We start from the raw sequence: 20,787 nt of genomic DNA on the forward strand, positions 1-20,787 counted from the left end.
TAATTAAAAAAAAAGTCACACTGGTGCCTGGCTGTCTCATTTGGTAGAGCATGTGACTCTAGATCTTGGGGTCATATTTCAAACCTCACGTTGGTGTAGAGTTTAATTTAAAAATAAAAACAGGGTCGCCTGGGTGGCTCAGTGGGTTAAAGCCTTTGCCTTCGGCTCAGGTCATGATCCTGGGGTCCTGGAATCGATCCCCACATTGGACTCTCTGTTCCGTAGAGAGCCTGCTTCTTCCTCTCTCTCCCTGCCTGCCTGACTACTTGTGATCTCTGTCTGTCAAATAAATAAATAAAATCTTTAAAAAATAATAAAAATGAAAAAACCAGATTGGGGTATGTGGAGGCTCAGTCCGTTAAGCATCCAGCTCAGTCTCAGCATGGGTCTTGATCTCAGGGTCGTGAGTTCAGACCCCACACTGGGCTCCATGCTGGGCGTGGAGCCTACTTTAAAAAAAAAAAAAGTCATACCTTGACATAGGAAGTTACTCGTTCTTTTACTTAACAAATATTTAGAAACTTGTAAAGATGTATTACTTATTTACAAACCTTTTTTTCTAAAGACTTTTGAAGCAGATTTGTCATTTATATGAAAACAGATTTATGTAGAGGGTGTCTTCGAACAAACAACCACAAATATGGTTATTTGGATTTAAAGGCCCCCTATTAGCACATAACTATTATAAGTAGCAGCGTCTTACTGGAGCTCAGAACTTTGTCAGGTCTACAGAAGCCTCTTGATCTTGAAAGTGCTGAATTTTTTAGAATGCTTAAGTACTAGTTGAGAGTTTCATTCAGTTTTCATCTGTTTTGAACTTCTCTTTTGAAATATAAGCCTTTTAAGCTTATATTCAGGCAACATGAAGGCAGACTAGTAAGCTTATAAGCTCAAGTGTAGCAGTATCAAAGGGTTATTAAGACAGATATAACCCCTAGATGTTGCGGGGTTTTTAAATGCTTGTAAGGACAAGAGAGACAACCCTGGGTCCACCTGAGATTGGGAACTGTAACTGATCTCTGCACAGAGCTGATATCCTGGAAGGGTGACTCCCACAGTAGAAGGGAAACTGGGAAGATTGTTTCCAGTAAGGCAGGTGATGGAAAAGTTTCTCTCTGGGCACGTTTGCCCTCTTACAACAAATCCAGGGCCCAATATTTAGCCGTACATGGCATAATATATGGGCATGTAGTCCAAATTTATACAAGATATGTAGGTACAGCGTTCTCCAAGCTGATAACTTAATGTAAAATTGGTCCAGGGCTGGTGATAGTCGGGGTACCTGGCAGAAGCAAAACAAAGCAGTTGTTTTTCAACAGCTCTAAGCTTCAGAGTCATCAGGACTCCGAGCTGAAAGAAAATCTGTTTGCAAGTGAGCTCACAGGGACCTCTTGGTGGCTTGGTTGGTTGAGCGGCTGCCTTTGGCTCAAGTCATGATCTCAGGGATCATGGGATCCCTTGATCCTGGGATCAAGCCCCGCCTCAGGCTCCCTGCTCAGCGGGGAGCCTGCTTCTCCCTCTCCCTCTGCCCCTCCACCCTGCTTGTGCTTGCTCACTCTCTCAAATCAATAAATAAAATCTTAAAAAAAAAAAAAAACACCTCACAAATTGAACCATAAAAAGAGGGAAAGGTGTACTGTGAAAGACAGAAGACACAGCAAACAGAGTATGAGTATTCCCCTTCCACCAAGAACTTGAAATAAATATTCTGAATGAGACTAAAAATATAAAGTATGTTCAAAATGATTAAAGAAAAATATCAACCTTCCACTTTCCAGTCAAGACAAGTGGGATACCATTGCTCAATCTTCTGGAAATAGCAGTGTGAATCCTAGTACTGATGGTGAGACATCACCAACCAGTACAGTTACTTGGAGTTAAGACTAATGTTCTTTCAGTAGTTTAAATACCAGCACACCAAGCCTGTTCACCAGTTCCCTACCTTGTTGCCAGTTAGTGGATGCCTCTTTCTCTGCAAAGGGTATAATGATTTGGAGCAATGATGAGTGAGTCATGAAAGAACTTGGCTCAGACTAGAAGAACAAAACAGGATTACTGTGTAGATGGAATTGGCTGTTACTATGATGAGAGCAGTGTGCTAAGGGGCTTTTCCAGCACAGAATCCTGAAGTAAGGAACTAACCTAAATCTACACCTGCTCCTTTTGCATTGAAATCTAACCTCCTGTTGGCCCACAGAGCCTCCAGCACAGTATTTGGGGACAGTCAGCATGAATGCCAGAGTGCTTTACTGTAGAAGTGGGAGAGAGAATTTGGGTCACAGAAACCAGGGCAAATTTTTCCGCTTTTAAAACAAAAAGGAAGCAATAAATAAGTGAATGTCAGCTTACCTTCTTATTTGTAATTCCATTTCTCATTCAGTGAAATGAGCATCCCGAATAAGGAACCTCATAAGAGCAGTTGAGTGTTAGTCCAAATCCTTCCCGTAGAAGTATTGATTAGGACTAGTAAATTTTTGTTTTTGCAAACCTGAAGTTACAGGAAGCAGACTTTTAAGAATTTTACATCTTCTGGGGCGCCTGGGTGGCTCAGTGGGTTAAGGCCTCTGCCTTCGGCTCAGGTCATGATCCCAGGGTCCTGGGATTGAACCCCACATCAGGCTCTCTGCTCCGCGGGAAGCCTGCTTCCCTTCCTCTCTCTCTCTCTGTGTGCCTCTCTGCCTACTTGTGATCTCTGTCTGTCAAATAAATAAAATCTTAAAAAAAAAAAATTTTACATCTTCTTTCAAGGATAGCATAATTATGGCTATTTTCTCATCAATTGACATTTCCCAGGGAGAAGATAAGGAAAAACTTAAAACAGAAACACTTATTTTCCCCTATGGGCAACTCTATTTAATGTCTGCTGGTGCTAATTGAAAGTAATGGCTAGCTTAAGGTGGGTGGTTTACTTTAGATACCAGCTTCCATTCTGCCCTTGTCCCAGTATAAACAAAAAGAATCAGATATTAACTCCAATAAGCTTAGATCATAAAGATCCAGATGAAACCAGGTGAAGATTGATTGGCATTTAAACATTTTATTTACATAGTGTTTAAACCCAGGAACTCATGTGGGAAAATTAGTGCTTTTCTACTTCAGACCATAAAATCAGGAAAGGAAAAAATGTTTGGAGCTTGAGGAAATGAAATTCTGAAGGCAGTGTGGGTTAAATTATTTTGGCTAATTTCCTTTCAATATATAGGACAAATAAACCCAACTGCCAGAACTGTTGTGTAGCACTTAATACAAAAATGTTTTATTACAGTGCTCATCAAACAACTTACTTGCTTAAGGTCTGTCTGAAACGCTATTCAAAGGTTAAAAAAAAGACACTCTTCTCTCTTAAAATGTAAAATAGATTTTATGTTAGAGACAAGAATTAAGTACCTAGTAGAGATGTGAGCCTAGAAAATGTCTCCTGCTGTACTGATGTTGGTTGTGAAAGCCTTTGCGAATCCAATTTATGAACAGTACACAAAGTTTAGCTTTCCTCTGGTGGGATCTGATCTTGAGTTTATTTATAGCATGCAATTATATTCTTTTAAAAAGAGAATTGGTTCCCTCTATTTAAGTAAAACAAAAACATTAACAAATGTCTAAATTAGAATTAACTTCTAAATGAGTTGTCTCTGACTCTGATATCCTTGACTTTCATTTCATCTGTGTTAGTTCCTTAGAAACATTTTCCCAGTATACCTCTTCCAACTTGACACCTGGCGAGTGACTGCTTTATCAAGTCAGTGTCTGCAAAAAGACAATAGACTTACAATATAACTTGTGTTCATCCTGGGCTTTGTACAGATGCTGTAAAGTTCCCACAGCTGCTTGGCTTCCTTTCTCACTGGGCTATATACACCCTTATGAGATCATTGGTTTAAATTTTGTCCATGATTTTATAAACAATTTTTTAAAAAGATTTTACGTATCAGAGAGAGAGAACACAAGCAGGGGGATGAGCAGGCAAAGGAGGCAGAGGGAGAAGCAGGCTCCCCACTGAACAAGGAGCCCCATGTGGGAATTGATTCCAGCACCCTGGGATCATGACCTGACCTGAAGGCAGACACGCTTGACAACTGAGCCTCCCAGGCTAAAAATAATAAAGAAAATTTTTTTTTTAAGATTTTATTTATTTATTTATTTATTTATTTATTTATTTATTTATTTGACACAGAGAGAGATATTACAAGGAGGCAGAGAGGCAGGGGAAGTGGGGAGCAGGCTCCCTGCAGAGCAGCGAGCCTGACGAGGGGGCTCAATCCCTGGATCCTGATATCATGAACTGAGCCAGAGGCAGAGGCCCAACTCACTGAGCCACCCAGGCACCCCCTATAAATAATTTAAAGAGTGAACTAGTTCTGTCGTTAGTTGAGAAGAACCCAGTCCCCAGCCTTCTCCCCACAGCATGGCCCCAGTTTTCTTTTTCCATAGTCAAGCTCTCTTGCTTCTTGCAGTTGAGACTTCTTGCTTTTACCTCTGAGTAACATGCTTGTATTGTGTTAGGTGTTCTTTGACATCTTTCCGCACTCATAACGTATATATACGTATACGTTCTCTTCATACGTATATCTTGTGATCTTATTTTCCTGATAGAGCTAGTTCAGAATTTGCTTTAATCAGAGTTCAGTGTTTATATGTTACTTTTTAAAAAGATTTTATTTATTCAAGGCATGGGAGTAGAGGGAGAGGGACAAGCAGACGCCTTGCTGAGCAGGTAGCCCGACGTGGGGCTCCATCTCATGACACTGAAATCATACCAAACCAAAACCAAGAGTCAGACACTTAACAGACTGAGCCACCTCAGCACCCACAGTCTTTACATCATTAGGACTATACTTCAAAGCAGAGCTAAAAAGTGTAATTATTTTTTTTCTCCATAAAACTTTTTGTAAGCAGTTGGATACTTACCTGTTAATAGCTGTCTCTCCTTGTTTGCTTAATTTTTTGTGTTTTTAACTATAATTCAGTCCCAACTTCCCATGAGATCAAACCCTTCCAAAGAGTCTTATCACTTTCACTTTCTTGAAGTCCCTCTGGAGTCTTTTGACTTGCTCTATTCTGGACTGATTTTCTTATCTGTGAAAGATGGGCGTCATCCTGGGGTCTCCCTTCATCATCACTCTGAGATTCGTTGCCTTCACCTCTTTTCAGTGCTGGGTCTCTTACTATATGGTTCTTTTCTTTGTTTACTTCCTCACTTTTGATGAAAAATATTCTCTGATAGCTTCCTGAGAATGGGTATATAGAGAATAAAGTTCTTGAAGTTTCACATGTTTTAAAATGTCTACTTCATACTTTTGACAGTTTCTGTATATCTAGGTTAGAAATCATTTTCCTTCTAGTCTGATGTGATTCTGATTCTTGATTTTTTTCCTGCACTTATGTTCTTTCTTATTGAAACCTTTTAAGATCCTTTCTTTATCCTTCATATTCTGAAATTTCATAATAATGTGCCTCAAGAGGTATGAGCCTTTTCATCCATTGTACTAGGTACTCACTGGGCTCTTTCAAAGTGGAAACTTAGAGCCCTCAGTTCTGGGATTTTTTTTTTTTAACTTGTAGATCTCCCTTTATTTTCTGTTTCTCTTATTAGAAGTCTTGTCATTTGGATGTTGACCCTTCTGAGCCAATTCCTGTTTTTCTCTATTTTCCATCTTTCTCCTTTTGCTTTACTTTTTAAAAGCTTTTTTTGTGGAAAATTTTTAACGTTACAGAAGTAAACAGAATAGTGTTGTGAGTCCCTGTATGCCATACCCATCATAGAGTGATTATCTATAGTCAATACTCCTTTTTTTTTTTTGAAGGAGAGAACTATCTTTTGTTTGTTTGTTTTTCAAGATTTTATTTATTTATTTGACAGACAGGGATCACAAGTAGGCAGAGAGGCAGGCAGAGAGAGAGGAGGAAGCAGGCTCCCTGCTGAGCAGAGAGCCCGATGTGGGGCTCGAACCCAGGACCCTGGGATCATGACCTGAGCCGAAAGCAGAGGCTTTAACCCACTGAGCCACCCAGGTGCCCCTAGTTAATACTCTTTCATCTATACCCGTGTCCTTAGCCCTACTCCATTTAATTTTGAGGCAAGTCCTCAGACATATCATTTCATCTGTGAAATTTCAATATATGTATCTTTAAAGCAGGTTTCTTTTCAAAATATATAACCACAATAATAACTGTTGTTCACATTAAAAAATTAACAAGAATTCCTTAACATGAAATACACAGTGTTCAGGTTTCCAGTTACCTCTGTATCTTAAACTGTTTTGTTTTTATTGTTACTGTTTGTTTGAATCACTAAAGTGCACATATTATGATGGCTTGATATCTCATAATTCTCTTTGGCTACACTGTTCATTATGATGGACATTAGCCATATGTGGCTATATAAATTGAAATTAATTAAAACAAAATAAAATCTCATTTTCTCAGTTACATTGGTCACATTTCAGTTGCACGTGTGGCTAGTAGTTATTAGGTTGGGCATTATGGAAGCTGAACATTTGCACCTTTACAGAAAGTTTTCTTGGACAGTGCTGATCTGTGGGTTCCCTCTCTTATTCTTAATATCTTTGGTTTTCAGCAGTTTAACCATTATGTAGCTTGGTGTTTTCCTTGTACCAGGTTGAGGGTTCACTGACCTTCTTGGATCTGTAAGTTGATAGTTTCTCCTAAACTTGGGAAAAGTTTGCCATTATTTCTTCAAATTTTTCCTACACAGTTCTCCCTCTTCTTCTGGAACTCCAGTTACACAAATGTTAGACCACTTGATATTGTCCCTCAGATCACTGAAACTGTTCTTTTGTCTTCTTTCTCTCTGTTCTTTTTACTGGATAATTCCTATTGATATGTCTTCAAGTATCCTAACTCTTTGTTCTGTATGCTGCAGCCTTCTGTTAAATTCATCCAGTATAATTTTCGTTTCACATATTGTACTTTCCATTTCTAGGATTTCCATTTGGTTCTCTATTAAAATTCCCCATTTGTCCACTCAGGAGTAAAAGTGGAGAAACGTTTTTCACATCCTACTCACCTTCATCCGATCTCTACCCTTTGGTCATTCCTTGGACCTAAGGGTATGCTAACTGACCCTCAGGAAAAATGATTAGTAGAAGTATCTCAAGCAGGCCCTGAAAACAGTGTTGGGTCTGTCTGCCAGGAGATTCTGTGTGTTCTGTCTGGGCATATCTCTTTGGTCCTGATGATTCTTCTGTCCATGAGTTTCGGGGAGGCCAGAGGAAGATCAGAGCATGGCTTTCTAAACCATGAGACCCAGGACCAGAGCTCCATTTTACTCATCATTGAGGGCAGCTGGAATCCTCTGTGTTAGTACTTAAATGTCTATCTTCTTGGGCTGGCTTAATTCTTCCAAAAATTATCTTTGACTCTCTTGTCTAGAATATAAAGGCTTTCTGCCAGCTTTCTGGCAGCTAAATTGGGAAAGATGGCTGGAGAGTCTCAGCATTCATTATGCATAAATTCACGGAATCCACCACCCCTCAGCCATGCCTGACACCCTTCAAAGTACCATGTATTTTAATCCTCTAAAAGAATTAATCTCTATTTTTTCGCTGAGGGGCTAAGGGGCTAAGGTAGCTTAGAGTGGTGGTTGTGGGGCTCTGGGACTCCAACAGCATCTTAATGCTCTTATTCTTTTGACGTTCCCTCCCTGCATTCCCCCTCATAAAGTTCCAGACATGCTGCCAGTCCTGAGTCTTTGAGAATTGTGGTGGTGCTGCTAATCCATGTCTTTTACAGTCACCAAGATTTTGTTACTATTTTATTTTTTTCCTACCTTATCTTTATAATTTATACCCTTAAATTTTTTTTTCTTTAATTATGGCAGAATTTCTTTCAGGAGAAGGAAATCGTCATTGTGATTTTTCAGTCTACTATCTTTACCTGAAAGTCTAATAGCACCTTTATAAAAAATCTTCCTTCCTTCTTTACCACCTTATAATTAGGAGCCTTAGAGGTAAACCTCTGGATAAAGAATTGGGTTTTTCCTATATATGGTGTTTGTTATCAATCTGTCACCTTTAAATCCTACATAAGTATTGTTTGATAGGAGGATGAATATTAGCAAAAATGTCTCTTGGTTTTTTTCTTTGAATGTTTCTTCTAAAACAACTTCTTTTGGGGTGCCTGGGTGGCTCTGTGGGTTAAGCCTCTGCCTTTGGCTCAGGTCATGATCCCAGGGTGCTGGGATCGAGCCCCGCATCGGGCTCTCTGCTCCGCAGGGAGCCTGCTTCCCCTCCTCTCTCTCTCTCTCTCTGCCTGCCTCTCTGCCTACTTGTGATCTCTGTCTGTCAAATAAATAAAGAAATCTTTAAAAAAATAAAATAAAATAAAAAAACAACTTCTTTCATCTTAACCTTTGAATGATTAGGGCAGAAAGTGCTGAAGCTCCCAGCTGCAAAGAACACAATCTTACAGTCCTATTCATATCTTTAAGATCTTAGTCAGCCAAAAGGGTTTTTTGCCAGTGTTATGGCCTTGAGAAAATTCTGTCCCTTGCTACTCCTACATTTGAGTCGCAGCCTGTGAGACAATCAGTTGCAGATGGTCCCTGTCCCTGGTATTTCATGGCTTACATATGTCAGTTCACACTCAGAAAGCCCACAGCTGTAGCTGTTATACTAGAAAAACTGATAAATGCTTCCAAATGGAAGACCTTTTCAGCAGCTTCCATCAGATGAAGCTAACCAGCTTGGCATTTGCTGAGTTTTCTTGACTGTTGTGCAAGCCAAACAAGTTCAGTATTGAAAACGTCCTTTGGTCTCCCAGGATCCACAGTTGAGGACTGTGCACTCCGGTTGCTTTTATGGGACTGCATGCTGCTTGCACAGCTGTGGAGTCCTTGAAGTGGTGGATTTTATGGGAGCTATAAGAGATTCCCAGGTCGGACAGGTAGAGCCAGGGCTGAAAATAACCCCTATAGACAGGACAGAACCTGAAATATTCCATTAGCACTATGTAGGTCATGGAGGCTTGGTGGTTATGAAGGATGAAAACATTTTACTACCAAAGAAAGAGAAAATTACTTTCTGTGATTGCTGCTTCCAATTTGATGTACTTTTCATGTCTCATCTGAGAAATTAGAGTATCTTGTGTACTAGATACTGCTTTTTTACTGGGTTATCTCTGTTGAGAATACTCCTTAACCTTTTTATTAAGGTAATCAAGATTCTACTGGGCAGTATCTTTTGTCTTTTTGTAACCGACACTCAGCTACTGGCTTCTGAGACTCTCTGTTAGGATATATCTATTAATAGCAGCTGCCCTCTTTGAAGAACCACCAAAAGCAGTAGACAAGAATTCTGTATTTTGATAAGCAGAGATGGTCCAGGTGGATCATAAATCTGGCATCAATGGCAGGACACAGTTGTTCCTGGGATCCTGAATTCAGTTCTCAGAACACCCAAGCTTGGGACCTAGTTCCTCATTAAAAAAAAGGGGGTTTCTGAGATCAGATTACTTAAGTAACAGAGCCCCAAGCTGCAAATCCTGAGCAAATAATGAATTTCACACAGTAGTTCCAATGTGGTTAATAAAAGTGATTTGTGGAGGCACCTAGGTGACTCAGTGGGTTAAGCCTCTGCCTTTGGCTCAGGTCATGATCTCAGGGTCCTGGGATCGAGCCTGCTTCCCCCTCTCGGCCTGCCTCATGTGCCAACTTATGATCTCTATCAAATAAAAATTTTTTAAAATTTCAAAAAAAAAAGTTACTTGTGGGTTTTTAATTTTAATCTGTTAAAATCCCAGCCTTCTTTATGTCATGATGTTAAGTTAGGAGTGGATGATGAAAAATGGAATCAGGGGCACCTGGGTGGCTCAGTCATTAAGCGTCTGCTTTCAGCTCCAGTCATGATGCCAGGGTCCTGGGATCGAGCCCCATATTGGGTTCCCTGTTCAGCGGGAGGCCTGCATCTCCCTCTCCTGCCGGTGCTTGTGTTCCCTCTCTCTCGCTGTCTCTATCAAATAAGTGAATAAAATCTTTTTAAAAAATTGAATCAATTTTGTGGTTTTGATTTGATCAATAATTGGAAAGTAGATGTAACCATGTGATCTTTATGCAGTAAAGGACTTTGAATTCTGAATAAAAAGCAGGTACCTCTTTCTAGTCCCGATGTTCTCATTATGGCTGATAATCTTTATGCAAAGCGTTAAAGCTTTGCACTACATCACGAGTTGGAATTAAAGAGAACTCACTGGGGTTTTTCTCAGCTGGACTGAAGCCCACTTGAGAGCCATAGGCTGCCCTCATTCATATTAACATTTATATTTTGCTGTAGTGTCATGTTCAATGAGATAAAAGAATTTGCTTTATTCACAATTTTTATGTAGGAGTTATGCATAGGCTTCATGGTATTGAGGTCCATAGACCTTGAAAATAAAACTTTCTAGCTCTAGTTTTTTGGTTTTTTTTTTTTTTTAATGATTTATTCATTTATTTGAGAGAGAGAGCAAGAGGGGAAAGGGAGAGAGAGAAAGAATCTCAGTGTGCTGAGCGGCAGAACCCAAAGGGGCTCCAACTCACAATCCTGAGACCATGACCTGAGCTGAAGCCAAGAGTCAAACACTTAACTGACTGAGCTACCCAGCTCCAAGCCCTATTTCTGATCGAGTTTACCCTGTATTAGCAGTGATGGCATCTCACCATCTGCATGAATACTACTAATGATTTACTACCCTAAAATGGTCCATTTATCTTAAAACTGTCATAGTTATTTTTTTTTTTTAAAGATTTTATTTATTTACTTGACAGAAAGAGATCACAAGTAGGCAGAGAGGCAGGCAGAGAGAGAGAGAGGGAAGCAGGCCCCCTGTTGAGCAGAGAGCCCGATGTGGGACTCGATCCCAGGACCCTGAGACCATAACCTGAGCCGAAGGCAGCAGCTTAACCCACTGAGCCACCCAGGCGCCCCTGTCATAGTTATTTATATTGAACTAAAATATGTCTTCTTTTAGAGTCTATGTGTAGATCCTCGTTCTACAGCTTGTGGTTTTATAGAACCAGTTTCTTTCCGAATCAAGGTTCAAGGTTCACCTGGAAATCAGTTAGGTGGGCCTATAATGAAAATATATTCAGTCTGAATTCATTTTCCCTTTCAGTGCACTTCAGGAAGGCCTAAATTTATAGGACATTTCTTTGGGTGCACTACAAGTAGATGTCAGTTTTATTGTTCTAAGTTTAAGTAGAAAAAGTGGTTAGAAACAGAGACACTGGTAAATGTACTTAGAATCAGTTACAGTTTGGAGACCAAGGAAAATATTATTTAATCATTTTTGAGAAGTGTGGGTACAAATGGTGGTCCTTCGTGTGGTAACAGTGATCCTTTCCAGGAGCCAATGAAGGAGTCAGAAGGCTGAAAGCAGAGAACTTCTAAATTCCATAGTTCATGCTCCTGAGAATGATCTGTCTCTTCTGTGTCTGATCTGTTGCTCCAGTAAAACTAGTCGGAGCTGGCTTCTGCACATGGTGACCTGCCTATGTGCCCAGGCATCTTGGAACCTGTATGCCCTCCTTTTATCCACGTTAAGGTTCAATTAATACAGCGGAACAGAGCTTTGGCACACTGTGAACCCATTTAATTTATGATTTGCTGCTAACAAATCTGAGACTGTATGTTGATTACCTAGGATCTAGTTTAGATTCTAGATCACTTTTAGCCTAGGATTTAAAAATGAATAATATTCCTTCTCTCTCATTACTGAGGTCTTTGAGTACCCATTGGGTCTTCTGTCTCACAACATACCAGACTGGGGGTGTGGATTATCTAGTCAACTTTAACTGGTAGTTTACTGGCCCTGTCTTCACTGTTTTATCCTTCAGTACAGTATGTATTAAATTTATTTTTAGGTTTAACAGTAAGCCCTACATAGCAAACAGTTCATGGTGTCACAGGAAGTAGTACTCTGAGAGGCGGCAGCCGCAACCAGGGGCGCATCAGCCAGATCTCTCAAGGAAAAGACAGAGAGAGTAGTGCCTTTAGGTTTAGACCCTATACAGATCTGGCAGAACCTGTTAAAGTAAGACTGTAGGATTTGCAGAATTGTCAGGCAGGCTGAAATCTTCACCCTCAATCCCAGCCTATGGAAATGCTGCTGGAGGAAGAGAATTTGGGTTTTGCAATAGAGGCTTCTGGATAGTAACCAGATTGGTCAAGATAGTATAGCAGGTGGGTTCTATATTGGCTGAAGAGATCATATTTACATTTGCTGTAAGTTTCAGATTTATTTTGGGACTCCTTGATGGCTCAGTTAGTTAAGGGTCTGCCTTCAGCTCAGATCATGATCCCAGAGCCTGGGATAGAGTTCCACATTGGGCTCCTTACTCAGCGGGAAGTCTGCTTCTTCCTCTGCCTGCTGTGCCCCCTACTTGTGTGTTCTCTCTCTCTTTCTCTAACAAATAAATAAATAAATAAATAAATAATCTTTTTTAAAAAGTTTCTGATTTATTTTGTCTAACATCTAAAACTTTGTAAAAATGTGGGAACTACCTGAAGCAAAAACAGATGCAATGGATCTTAGCATTCTTTTCCCTTGACCCAGGTTCCTCATGAGGCACCAGCTGCCCTCTCCAGTGACCCTATCCACATAGGCATGATTCTTCTTCTTTTTTTTTTTTTTTTTAAGATTTTTTCTATTTGTTTATTTGACAGAGATCACAAGTAGACAGGCAGGCAGAGAGAGAGGAAAGGAAGCAGGCTCCCTGCCGAGCAGAGAGCCCAATGCGGGGCTTGATCCCAGGACTCTGGGATCATGACCTGAGCCGAAGGCAGAGGCCTTAACCCACTGAGCCACCCAGGCACCCCCACATAGGCATGGTTCTATCAGAGTTATGATGACTGCTTAATTTTTGTTATACCACTGCCCTTTTAGAATCCCGCCAATCTGAAAGAACTTGCACTTGATATTTTTTTCTAATTGGAAAAGCCAAAATCCCAGCAGTAGTCTCTAGGGCCCTTTGTGATCTAGCCATGCCTTTCCTCTTTGAGTGCATCTGGCCTACCATTCCTTACTCCAGTATGGCCACACTGGCTCCCTTGCTGACCCTCAGAGGGTACTTGCCGCGGCAGGGTCTTTGAATTTGCTGTTTCCCATATCTGGAATGTTCCTTTTCCCAATCTGCATATCTGCACGACTTACTTACCTCCTTTAGGCCTCTGCTAAAATAGTACCTTTTTAACAAGTCTTCCACTCTGTGCTCCCAGTACTCTGGACCCTCCCTTACCCTTATTTTTCCCCAGAGCACTTATCCATGTTAAATACTGCCTAATGTGCTTATTCATTATCACCTCCACCTCCTCTTCCACTAGAATGCAAACTAAAAGGGCACTCTCTGGTGCACTGGTATTAGCTCCCAGTGCCCGGAACAATAACAATGCCTAGCACAGAATACTTAATAAATATTTGTTGTTGAATGAACTTTTTGTTTTCATTTAAGGGAGTGTTTACAAATATCAAATGCATGTGGTTCTTGAACCAAACTCAGCAAGGCCATCTCCTCGTCTGAGCAAGCAGAGTATCCCCAGACTCTGGCTCTGCCTGTTGTTTCTCAGTGGCCTCACAGCCTACCCCATGACTCTGATTGAATATACCCTTTTACCTGGGTAGGTCTGGCCCCAGTCCCAGTTTTTGTTTTTGTTTTTTTTTTAAGATTTTATTTTTGAGTAATCTCTATACCCAGCATGGGGCTCGAATTTATGACCCTAAGATCAGGAGTCACATGCTTCACCAGGTGAGCCGGCCGGGTGCCCCTCAGTCCCAATTTTAATCCGAGGACTACAAGTTCAAATTCATTTTCTCTCAAAGTGGGCAGAGCAAACATTAGAGTCTGTTGTTTCTTTACTCTGTTCATCAGTATTTGAAGGGGTAAGAGCACAGCACATTAATGGACTCTAAATCCAAGATTGGAGATAACTGGGAAAATAGAATATGTTACTGTTCTAATATTTGGAGAACTTTTTCTGTTGCTAACCTATGTCTGTGTGCCACTTTAAAATAAATTGCCACCATGCAACTATTTATTAAACTGCTATCCTAATTGTCTAAGACTATTTTGGATGATATTTTCAGAGTGAATTGGAAGCTGAAGGGTGTTCTGTAAGTGTCTTAGAGCTTCAGAGAAAACCAAAATCATTTGGATGCCTGATAGGAATTAGAGCTGAACAATTCCCTTTTACTGTGAGACCAGAAAGAAGCTTCTTTCACAATCTGATAGACACAAAGCTTTAGGAAGACAAATTTTAATAGGAAGAGCAAAAAAGATTGTCTTTTGCCAGCAGATCACTGTATCTCATTCCATATTTCGCTAGAAAACAATTTTTTCAAATACTCAAAACCATCTAACTTTTGCCTTTAAAGGGAAAGAGAACCCTAAAAAAAAAAAAGGTAAAGTAAAGTTAATGATCTAGCACTTCCCAGTTCCAGAATTTTTGCACTTGATATCAGAAGAGTGTACTTTGGTAGGAATGGGTGTGATTGTTTATGAATTCAGAGATAAGGGGGAAAAGGGTCTAGACCCTTCTGGGCTGAAATCCATGCCAGACTGAGCTGTCACAAAGCTAGCCTTGTGCTTTCGGCCTACCTGCGGGGTCTGTGGCTTGAGTGACCGCCACAGGTGGGCTGCTTTTTCTGCCCGCCATACGGGTCATCTTGTGTGAACATTGTGACCTGTCCACCTTATTTCCAAATGGTTTTGAAGGAGATGGGTTTCTTTTTTAAAGCAGTACTTGAGGGTCTGGTTTAAGTTTCAAAAGCATTACACAGTTTGATTCCAGTAGCTGTGGCGCTGGTGCAGTGCCTTGGGTCTTTGGCGGACAGTCATGGTTCTGATGTTCTCTTGACCAAATGAGAAGCTTCTGACAGTTTAATCCAGGAGTCTTTTAAACCACCATCTATCCATACCACTTTACAGTCTTCCATCTTTTCTTTGGTGTTCTGGAGATTTCAGCTGGCCTGCATTCTAATTCATTCTAATTCGTGGTGTAAACTCTTGAGAGTTTTTGACATTGAGATGAAGCAGATCTCCTGACAGGGTGGGGACCACAGAAGGAGTCCTTATTGTTTTGGTTTCTTTCTACCTCCTTTCGGAAACTGGGCCTACTAAGAGAGGTTGGCTCTTAAGGATCTCGTTACTGTTCTAAAGGCCCGTAATTATATATGCTACAGTTTAAGAGCTCACCTGGAGGTCTGTTCAGAGCTTTCCTTTCCCCTCTAAGTGCTGTTTGAACACAGAACCTTCAAATGCTAGAATGCATGTTGTTTCCAAGAGGAGATTAGAGACACGGGGCCACTGCTTTTAGCAGGAGATGGGGAACCTGTCACATTTCGCCTGTAAGGAGTTCCCCCTGTCCACATGCTCTTAACAATGAGAGAAGTCCTAACCTTTTGAGAGTAAACAAGTGTGGCTTTTATCTACAATGGGCACCAGGTTGTTACTGATGGAGGGCTGCTCAGCGACCAGGTAATCCCATGTGATTTGTTGTGTGGAGTAAGAAAGAATACAGAGCTAGAGGGTTCTTGTTTGAATCTCCATCTTGGAAGTAAACTAAAGAAAGATGCTCTTCAAGTTCAAGTTGAATTAGCATCAGAGGGAAGGTAAAGTGACACTTTCTGTGGTGGATCTCGTGATTATTTCTGCTGTATTTTTCACTGCAATTTCTTCTCTCCTTTAAACTTCAATTTCTGGGGCGCCTGGGTGGCTCAGTGGTTTAAGCCTCTGCCTTCGGCTCGGGTCATGATCTCAGGGTCCTGGGATCGAGCCCCGCATCGGGCTCTCTGCTCGGTGGGAAGCCTGTTTCTCCCTCTCTCTCTGCCTGCCTCTCTGCCTACTTGTGACCTCTCTCTCTGTCAAATAAATAAAATATTTTTAAAAATAAATAAAAAAAATAAACTTCAATTTCTGAGAATTCTCGATTTATTAGTGGGGTTTGAAATGGAACACCATATTTATACTCAAGATGGCAGATAATTTTTGGCATTGACCAGGAATGCAGAACTACAGCTAGTAACTCCAGCAGCTAACAGAAAGAGCTACTTCTGCTGGAGTCCCAGGCGACATGCATCACTCAGTTGTGTGCCGTTAAAAACCTTCACTCAGAGCCAGTCCCCCAGGATCTGTGGACTAGGTAGTGTGGTGCTTAAAACACATCTGAATCATCATTCCTCAGAGAACTGGTGATGGTTGGCATCACTTCCTGGTCCTGGCTTGGACCAGCCTGCAAATAATCTTTCCAAAAGCTAAATGGAGAGGAGGAATGAAAGGGAAAAAAAATTCTTCAGAGACGTGGAAAGGTCACGAGTGACGTCATGGAAGAGTAGATGGTACACTCTCAGAGGTGAGCTGTGTGCCACTTGCCTGGGTTTTTCCTGTGGCAGTGCCTCCTGCGGTTATCTCTGGCGAGAGGCCGCATTTACCAGAGTTCAGACTGAGTTCATCTCGTACCTTTTTATAGTACTTTTGAGTATACTGGAACAAGGTTAGAATATTAATTTTGCCTGTTCGTCTCCAGCTGTGCACCATAAAGAGGCTGTAGCTACTGCAGCGGGCTTCCTATACTATGCAGGGAAACTAATTGGTGGTTACAGGCTAACGCTGACAGGCTGCACTTTCCCCAGCAGCCACAGAAAGTAACTTTTAAAAATCATTATTATTATTAAGCGTTTATAGCCTGCTCTTGTGTTTTCTGAGTGCCCCATAATCATTTCTGTTTGCTCCTCCTGTTGATGTCTCTGACAGGCAGGTTCATATTGTTGTGGCCACACGTTGCACGTGACAGAGCAGAGGACTAGAGGATTAGGTCATCTGCCCTTTGGTACCATCTGTGATCTTTTTAGGCATCCTCCGAGCAGAAGCTGAGGTTTGCACTCTGTTCCTTTGCCCATTGAATCCATTTCCTCACTGCTTGCCCTTAACAGGGTATATATTATGGCTTTTATACTGATGGAAACTTACAGGAAGAAATGTGTTTTACACAGTACACACATACACATACACACAACACATAAAACTGAAATAGTTTTGGGAAATATCACTTACCTCTTCATGAGATGCACCATGATATTTTCCATTCTATTTTATTTTTTTGAAGATTTATTTATTTATTTTGAGAGAGAGAGAGAGACTCTTGAGCAGACTCCCCACTGAGCACAGAGCCTGACACAGGGCTCAATCTCATGACCCTGAGATCACAACATGCATGGAAATCAAGAGTCGAGACTTAACCAACTGTGCCACCTGGTGCCCCTCTATTGTATTTTTTTATGCCAGTTTCAACCCACTGTGTTGATTTTTAAGATTTTTATTTATTTATTTGACAGACGTAGCAAGAGAGGGAGCATAAGTAGAGGGAGTGGGAGAGGGAGAAGCAGGCTTCCTCCTGAGCGGGGAGCCCAATGCAGGGCTCTATCTCAGGACCCTGGGATCGTGTCCTGAGCCGAAGGCAGATGCTTAACAACTGAGCCACCCAGGTGCCCCCACTGTATTAATTTTAAGAAGCATCACTTGGTCATGATCCACAATTTTAAACACAATGGTAGGAGGTACTTGAAGCGAGGAATACATGTGGCACATTTTTCCTGGAGCATCAGTTTTACTCAGTGGTAAGGGGATAAACTTTTCATATTAAAACATACAGATGCATTATGGAATAGCGTGGAACTTCAAAGAAATTTTGTTCTTATGGTGGGCTACTTCATATTATACCCCCATACCCTCAATCCTGACCCTTCCTGCTACTTCCACCCCAGTATAGACGTCCATACTTTCCTCTTCCGTTAAGGGAAGTACACTAGAAAAAACTTGAAGTACTGTCCTTTTGGAAACCTGAGACCAAGTTTATATGTTGTCTAAACCTAGTGGTTTTCAGATACTCTGAGTAGTATATTTTCCAATTAGCGTTCTTATTGAGTACTCTGTACCAGTCACTGTTCTAGAAACTGAGAATACAGTAGTGAACAAGAGACAAAAACCCCTTCTCTCATAGCATTTATATTCTGCTGGAGGCTGGGGTCCAGGGACAGGTGATAAACGGGCAAATAAGTAAAATAGTATGTCAGATGAGGGCAGTGGAGGTAAGAGAAACCAGAGACTGGGATAGACAGTCCTGGGGTTAGAGATTGGGTGGTGTGATTTTATAAACACACTGGTCATGGAAGAGCTGTGTGGAAAGATAATAGTTGATTAAGCAAAGACCTAAAGGAAGCCAGGAATGAGGCATATAGATTTCTGGAGGGGGAGAGAATTGCAGACAGAAGATAGAGCAAATGCACAAACCACGAGGTCGCAGAGTACCTGATACGTGCAGGGGGAAACAGCAGGCCCCTATGGCTGACATGGAGCTAGCAGAGAGAGAGTCACAGCACGTAACATCAGAGAGGTAATAGGCATCAGACTATAGGCAATTGTAACTTTGGTTTTTATTCTGAGTGAGACAGGAAGTCATTGGAGGTTTGAGCAGAGAGGTATTTATGAGCTGACCCACATTTTAGGATCCCTCTGGCTGCTGTGTTGAGAATAGACTGGGGAAGCTAAGTGTTACAGAGGGTGGAGGAGGCAGGTACAGAAACAGGGGCACTATTAGAAGGCTTTGTGGTATTCTGTTTACTGTGTTTGGAAAGACAGCAGGAGGTTCTCTTTAGGGATGGGAGGGGAGATCAAAAAATTGGTTTGGGACATGTTCATTTTGAGATACTAGTTATCCAGGTGAAGATACTAAGGCAGTTTGTATATATATGTCTTCATTGATTTCCCATAGGCAAGTTAGGCATTGATTTTAAAGCTCTCGGGAAATAGTTCTCCAGCTTGTTTGGATTATGACTTTCTATTCTGTACCTATTGGGATGGTGAATTTCAAAATAAGAAAACTCTGGAGCAATCAATATTACACTCTTTAAGGTTCTTTTTGAGAGGAGCTGCCGTCCAGATTGGAATCGAACTGGCTTTATAACTGTGTTTCTCCCATGATTCTTTTTGGCCTAAACTCCTAAGGGTCGTGATTGGCACATCCTTGGAGAATCAAGTATTTGAGTTGTGATTTACTACCTATGTTATTCTTAGCATATAGATGTTATATTAGCTCAGCAATTTGAAATAAAAATAGCTTTTATCTATCATCCCAGCCTTGTTGAGTACAGTTTGCTGATCAAGAGATGTTAATGGGATTATGTTATGCATACAGATGATAATAGAGGTAGAAGGGAGGTTGGGAAACCAGTGTTTCATTCCATTTGCTCAGCCTCTTCCCCTTAATTTCATGCAACAAATATTTCTTAAGCTACTAGGATGCCAGTGAAAGTGAGAGCTCCTGCACTCGGAGTTCATTATATTGTGAGTGAGGCAGGTGGAAACAAACAGTTATTTTATCTTGTGCTAGAGGTGCTGTGGGGAGGGATTAGAGTTTTCCTGAGAAATCTTAAGCTTGAACTGAATCTTAACATTAAATAGGTGTTTTCAGACAGCTGAAGCTTCAGGAGAATATATTAAACAGAAAGAACAACTAAGGAGGCACAGAGCTGTGAGTTTCAGTGTCTGGGGAACAAAGCAGTAATTTTGGTATGGCTGACATTAAGGAACCAGACTGGAGAGGTGGATCCAAGAGAGCATCTATTCTTGAATGAATGGAGTTCTAGCCAAGAGTAAAACTTCGAGAGCTGCAAAACGCAGAGGTTGAAAAGCTACTGTAAAGAGAACTGCCTCCCCCAGAGTGATCTGTGCTGTTGACCCTGTAAAGAGATATTTTATGAAGGACACAGTAGCAAGAAGAATCATTAGGCCAAGAGCTTGCTAATAAGCCTATTTAGGCTTGCTAGAAAGCCTATTTTCTTGTCTGGTCCCTTTTTAGCATAGCAGTAGTACTGTGTTTGAGCACATGGAAGATTTCACTTATGCCTACTATGGTTATCTTCTATTATGAAAAATTCTGAATAAATAGGTAAAAGAGATGGTGAAAGAGGGAATTTTTCTTTCACAAACACTTGTTCTATTACTTGCCATAACCAGGCTCCATTCTTGGTGCTTTGTTGCAGATGTTAACCCACTCTTTTCCTAGCAGCCCATGTGTTCGGTGCCATTGTCTCCATGTGCAGACAGCACCCTGAGCTGAGTACTGCTCGCCCAAAGTCACACAGCTAGTAAGCATGCCAGGGTCAGAATTTGAAATCAGGTGGTCTGGTCTGGTTCCCAAGCCACAAACCCACGAATCTGCTGCCTCTGATTTGGGTGTCCCAGCTTCTCACAATTATTCTAGAGCAGAAGTCCAGGGACAGTCTTCAGGATGTCCTGAAACCCCCAATTGTGTGTCAAACATTGTCTAAAACGTTTTTCAGGAAGAGGGTCCATGACTTCTACTTGTCAAAAGGGTCATGAGACAGAATGATTTAGTACTACTGACCTAGAAAAGCTGTTCATGTCTTTTCTGTTGTTAAAGAGCTCCATGTAGAAGAAGGATTCCCTCAGAAGAACAAGATAGTTACAAGCCTATCCCGACTTCTTAGCTCACACTGTTCTAAATTAATTGCTTATCTGGTTGATCTTCTTAGGGACTTTTTCCAAAATGCACACACCAGGTCCCAGATTTAGATTGTTATTTACGTGGGATGAAGCCCTGGCATCAGTTTTGAAAAGTCTCTTCAGGTGATTCTAATATGTCTTTGATTAAGAACCACTAGTATGGGGGGCGCTTGGGTGGCTCAGTCGGTTAAGAGTTAGCTTTTGGCATCATGATCCCAGGGTCCTGGGATTGAGCCTCATGGCAGGCTCCCTGCTTTGTGGGGAGTCTGTTTTTCCTT

General features: G+C 41.1%; 1 protein-coding gene across 3 annotated transcripts in view; it reads left to right on the forward strand.

The window, feature by feature from the left end:
- Positions 1–20,787, forward strand: part of AP2B1 (adaptor related protein complex 2 subunit beta 1) — a 127,542-nt gene that overhangs the window by 89,357 nt on the left and 17,398 nt on the right. The window lies entirely within an intron of this gene.

The sequence above is a fragment of the Meles meles genome, chromosome 18, assembly GCF_922984935.1.
Source record: "Meles meles chromosome 18, mMelMel3.1 paternal haplotype, whole genome shotgun sequence".
Classification (NCBI taxonomy): domain Eukaryota; kingdom Metazoa; phylum Chordata; class Mammalia; order Carnivora; family Mustelidae; genus Meles; species Meles meles.